The sequence below is a fragment of the Amblyomma maculatum genome, chromosome 8 (genome assembly GCF_055883805.1).
Source record: "Amblyomma maculatum isolate TAMU_Amacu chromosome 8, ASM5588380v1, whole genome shotgun sequence".
NCBI classification, from domain to species: domain Eukaryota; kingdom Metazoa; phylum Arthropoda; class Arachnida; order Ixodida; family Ixodidae; genus Amblyomma; species Amblyomma maculatum.
This window is the reverse complement of record NC_139351.1, coordinates 116,415,560-116,421,954: the sequence shown is the minus strand read 5'-3', so window position 1 is coordinate 116,421,954 and position 6,395 is coordinate 116,415,560.

The following is a 6,395-nucleotide window of genomic DNA, read 5'->3' as shown; positions in this document are numbered from 1 at the left end:
CGGCGACTGAGTGCCGAAAACTGGCAGAGGACGAAGCTACTTATAGGTCAATAGGAGAAGGCTTATTTCTACCTTATATCCATCATTGTATCTTCACTGCCCCGTATATATCACTGACTGCCCCAGGAAGTACCGTTACAACTGCACCTCATCCGCATCCCTCGAACTCAGAGTAGAGTAAGGATTCGTCACTAGCTTGCCACGCACAAGGGAAAGGTAAGTTGGCTTAGCGGCAACGAGCAGTATACGTAGTAGAGAGGGAAGACACTCACTTTGAGGTTCTTGAGCGCTGTGAGCAGGACTCGAGTGAAGCCTGCTTTTGGGACGGCATTCGGCACCAACTGCCACCTCTGACCCCGCTGGCCTCGCGCCGCGTGCGAATTCTGATTTCTTTTTCGCTACTCTTGCACAGCCCTGTTTTCCGCCCATCTGGAAAATCACACGGCTTGTAGGCAGGTTTGCACATACGTATTAAAGGAAAATGCAATATGTTTTGTAGTATGATTTGCTTCCGCGCAAGCCATCTCTTTGGATGCATGGTACTCGTGAGAATCATCATCATCATCAGCCTGACTATACCCACTGCAGGGCGAAGGCCTCTCCATATTTCTCCAATTAAACCAATTCTGTGCTAGCTGCATCCATTTGACCCCTGCGAACTTTTAACCTCATCCACACACCTAACTTTCTGCCGCCCCCTGCTACGCTTTCCTTCCCTTGGAATCCAGTTTGTTATTTAAACGATCACCGGTTATCCTCTCTTCGCACTACATGTCCTGCCCATGCCCATTTCTTCGTCTTGATTTCCACTGGAATATCAGTAACTTTAGTTATTTCTCTGTCCCACTCTGCACGCTTCCTATCTCTTAATTGATGACCTAGAAAGGACAAGTAGAAATGTAGGCTTAAACATCAATATGCAGAAGACTAAGGTAATGTTCAGCAGCCTCGGGAAGAAACAGCCGTTTACGTTAGGTAGCGAAGCACTTGAAATAGTAGTCGAATATGTCTACTTAGGACAGGTAGTAACCGCAGATCCGGACCACGGAAGGGACAAGAAGAATAAGATTGGGATGGAGCGCATTCGGCAAGCACTCGAAGATTATGACTAGCAGCTTACCGGTATCGCTCAAGAGGAAAGTATACACACCAGTTGCATCTTACCTGTACTCACCTATGGGTTGTCCTCTACTTAAGTTGAGGACAACCCAGAGGGCTATGAAACAAAAATTGGTAGGGGTAACTCGTGAGATTACCAGTCTGCAAATAGCAAAAGAGGCGGAAATAAGGCCTCGGTCTGGTAGACCAGATTAGCCCGACAGCGAGAGAATGACAATATGACAGAGGCATCGATAGGGGCGGCACCCGATACGGTGGCATGACACAGCGCAGCCCCCCCCCCCCCCCCCCCCCCCCCCCGTCTAAAGCAGCACATCCTTTGTCCTCACAGCTAGCTTCGATGGGGCGGTTCGTCCCGAATTCCGCACGACCTCGTCCAAGCATTCTCCCAATTAGTTGAGTTTACATTATTGAAAACTAAAGAACCAATCCTTTCCAATGGCCGTAAGTTGAAAGGTACTGATTACAGCATTGGGGAGGATTTTTCACGCCCTGTCCGCAATGCGCGAAACCATCCTGAGGCCTTTGATAAGTCGAAAATCACAAAATTTTCCCTCCGGTTCAAAAAACTGTTCATCGGCACTAAACGGCATGCATTCGATGAATTATCGCAGAAGGCACAAGAAATCGCATAACATACGGTTCATCATCGCATTACTAAACTTCCTGGCAGGCGCCCCGCGGTAAAATTGGAAAGCTTTGTTTATCGATACACTTTACTAACATACGCAGTCTTTTTCCCAACCGCGAGCACGTTTCTAATCTTGTTTTATCGTCTGAAAGCAACGTACTCATCCCAACAGAAACGTGGTTCTTAGGTGACGTCCCCGATTCAGAAGCTCTAGCCGATCTACCAAATTTGTATGTTTTCCGTAAAGGCCGTGAGGGCTCCCGCGGAGGAGGTCACATCCAATCATAGCTAGAAATATTATGAGTGCTTTGCCATTCCCCACTTCAATCTATCATATTACGTGTCTGCTACCGACCACTCCACACAAAAAAAAAATAAATAAATAAAACTTTTTCTTGAAGCCTTAACGATAGCCTAAATCAACTCTGTAATAAACATCCTAACGCACGCATTCTTCTTTTGGCGATTTCAATTTCCGGACTATTGACTGGCAGAACCTAATCACAACAGGAAACGCAAAAATAACAGCCTTCATTGATGTTTCTCTAAATTTCAATCTTACCCAGTTAGTAGAAAACCGCACACGCGTCACACGTGAATCTTCTAACGTCTTGGATCTCGTACTAACAAATCAATCTGAAAGTTTGTCATCGCTCACTAATCTCCGCGAAATAAGCGACCACAAAGTTCTTCACGCAACATTCACTTTCACACCGAAATCACGCGAAATATACAGTAAAACAATCTGCCTTTATGACAAAGGCAACTACATTAAAATTAACCATCAATCTTTGTTTAACTTTCAAACAGGCTTCAATGATCGATCAGTTGAAGACAGCCGGCTGGCCTTCAAACCCAAAATTACAGAATTAACAAATGGGTATATTCCCACCATCGCATTACATGCCAATCGGAATAAGCCATGGTTCGGCGAAGTCACTGAAAACACTCGGAAACAAAAAAGCCTGCTTTTCCGCAGAGCAAAACGAAACCCGAGCACATACGCATGAAACAAGTACTACGCGGCCGAGGATATCTATTTGAAGTCCATTCATAGCGCCAAAAGCACATTTTTTTTCACACTAACCTGCAAAGATCCTAACAAATAACCCGAGAACGTTCTAGCAACTTCAAGGTATACTGCGCACACACAAAACAAGGACGAGAAAAGTACACAACAAGCGCGGAGATAACGACCTACCCACGTATGTCTCCAGTAACATTCGTATGTTTTCCGATGACTGTGTTATATATCGCGCAGATCATAACCCCTCCGATCAAATAGCTCTGCAAAACGACTTAAATTATATACAGGGTTGATGTAACGAATGGTTAATGAAATTAAACCCCAGTAAATGCAAACTGGTATTAATTAACCGTAAACGTCATCCTCTCATGTTTCTTTATGTAATTTCACACGATGGGAGTGAATTAACTGAATCTTGCAAATACCTGGGCGTAATCTTAAGCAACGATCTAACCAGGAATGTGCATATCACTAATATAATATAATTTGCTAACAGAAGTCTTCGATTCCTAAAACGTCAACTGCGCCACGTAACCTAAAATTACTAGCTTACAAATCACTTGTCCGGTCTAAGCTTGAATATGCCGCGCCCAATTGGTGCCCTAACCAAGCATACCTAACAAATTCATTAGAATTGTTCAGAGTCCAGCCACTAAATTTAGTCATTCATGCTACTCGTACAACGCGAACATATTGCGATTGAAAAGGGAATCTGGACTAACAACCCTAGCTTGTCGCCGCCGGATCGCAAGTACGTGCTTATTTAAGAAGTTAAGTTGTTTTACAGTTCAATTCATCTCGCGCCCTCCATCAACCCTCCGCATTTCGCTCCGAATCGGTCATCCCCTTCAAGGTCATTCCCTTCAAGGCCACGTTCCAGCACTACCATATTTGCCGCATAATTCCTTCCCCGGTCAGCTGTCGACTGGAACGCCCTTCCACACGTCGTCACAATCACCTGTCCTTATATATTTTTCAAATGTGTAGCTGCTATATTTAACCCTGAAAATGTTTAGCATCTTCCATTCATGTAAATGTTTCTCTTGTTTCTCTGTCAGCCACCCCTTATGTAATACCCCCAATCCTGGGGGCCTTTAAGGTAATAAAGTGAAGTGAAGTGATTTTTTTTTTTTCAAGCCATCTGCATAACGAACGCACCCCAAGACTGGTAATCCAGCATCACATTGAAAGAACATAACTACATATTTATTTCCAAAATAACAAGCAGAAAAAAGCCGTGCTATACTTTTCTTTCTTTATTGTATGGAAAAGGGAAAAGGAACAGCTCATGCCTGAGATCACCGGGCTGCATAATGCAAGCCCGCTATATAAGCCAGTATTTGCCAAGAATCACAAATATCAGAATTCCGCGAGGCCACGCCGGACGAGAAACCGATCGTAATTCTCCTTACCTAACGTGAGGGTATAATATTCTAGAGCACTATACTGAGGGTAATATCAGCGATAACAATGACGATGCTCTCAGTGACAATTTTATAATGATGATAGTAGCAACGACAATGACCGTGCATGTGCTTGATAATTATCATGGTAGCCATAATGATGATGACGACAGTATGGATGACAATGATGGCGCCGTTAACTAGCAGCAACGCCTATCAGTTTACATCTATGCGGAACCCCACTTCAGGAAAGTTCAACAGCAAAAGTATTGGGCTTAACGATTCATGAGTCAGGAACTGGAACTTCATGGCTGTCTCGCGCTAAAAAACAGTGGTTACAGACTCTGGGTCTGATTAGACGCGTTGCTCCAAAAACGGGCGGCGCTCGCTCAGATGTTGCAAAACAGTTGGTGCAGACAGTTGTGCAACCGCGCCTTGTTTATCAAGCCCAATTTCAGCATTTGACAAGAGCAGAATGACATCGACTTGAAGCTATAAATCGAGAGGCAATGAGGGTCGTCACCTGCCTCCCTCGCATTACACCCATCGTGGCGCTCCAAGAGAACGCTAAACAAAATAGATGAACTGGTGCAGTAACGACGTGATGCACGCAGGCTTAAGGCCACCCTCTCTCACGCAACGTGCGCTCTGTGGGCTTATGCTTCGTAACATTCACTACTACTACCGCCACTGCCAGTCCTTCCTCCTTGGCGTTTTGTACAGCTGAGCGATAACAAGCCAACTGATTTACGACGACCGAGAACACAGGAAACAGCGTCGTCACTTCGCGACCGAATTATGAATCAAGACGTTTGCTTCCCGCTTGCCACAACGTTCCATTATAATTTACGTCGACGCAAGCATCCAAACCTGCTAAGTGACAAACACAATTTACTGTCCCAGCAAATCTTCACTGAACAAGACATCAACATTTCATTTACCGGAACCTCCATCTTCTTTTTGTGCAGAACTGCTTGCAGTGCAAGAGGCGCTTCGCTCTGTGACCACCATTCCAATGCTTCTCACGGACCGTATTGTCATACGCACTGATGCCTTCCAGGTGACAAAGCTATTTGGACGCGTTAGTAGTATAGCCCAGAAATCTGCCAAAACATACAGTCTAGCGGCTCGCATACCCCAGCCAATTCGCACTGAATGGACTCCGCGTGACCTTTTAAGTGCTTTAGGCCAGGCGAATTCTGCGACCCGCCTTTCACCCTCAACCTCGAAATCGTCAAACCTCATAACATTGGACAATGCTACCCTACTTTTAACAAAAAAAGGAACCCCTCTGACGCTGTACACGTGCTCTTATACCTCCGCGTATGGTAAGCCTCCCCCATAGTATAAACCCGTACACAGGAGGTGGCGCTTCGGAGGATTAGATCTGGGGTGGCCTTAACACCGGCACTGATTCGAAAGTGGCCTCAATTTCGGTATTTGTATCCACACCCTGGGTGCTCCGTCTGCAAGTCCAGAAATACAGAAGCTGACATCCATCACCTGCTGTGGGAATGTCCACCACTGAAGCCGACATGGATCATGTACATGGTGGCAGCTGGTCTCTCCCCCCCCCCCCCCCCCTCCCCCGCCATAATCCGCAGTCATGTGTCGCTTGGACGCAGGGACCGCATCATCATTCACTCCTCGACTTCATTGCATCAGCCAACATTTTTTAATTTATTTGACCACACCCTTCAGCCGTCAAGAATTGGCGAGCAGGGAGATATTTAGATATGTATATTTAGATCGCCAAAAATAAAACAAATGCGGGGGAAGCGAGAATAAACGGAAATATGAATCGCCGCAGACGGAAACATACGCAGACGGAGGAGGGGGGGGGGGGGGGGGGGATGAAACGGTGTGAGATGTGTAGCCAAGTGATTTAAAAAAATGTATATTAGCAAAGCAGAAGGTTAGATTCCAATCATAAGTTTTGAATGGCAGTAAAAACACACCTGTGGCTTCACCCAAGTATGGTGGCGTCAAACGACAATAAGATTGGGCTGCTCAAACTCAGTCGAAGCGGTTGCAACGGCTATTCCAATAACCGTCTCCTCAACGTGGTGAGGCAAAATAAAAATCATCCAATGATTCCTGTTCACCGCAAAATGCGCAGGCGGGAGAAAGTGCCTACCAGGGCTGTGAAGATATAAATTTATGGTTGGAATACGACAGCGCAGCCTTGTTAGAGAGATGTTGCCGTGAATGGCAT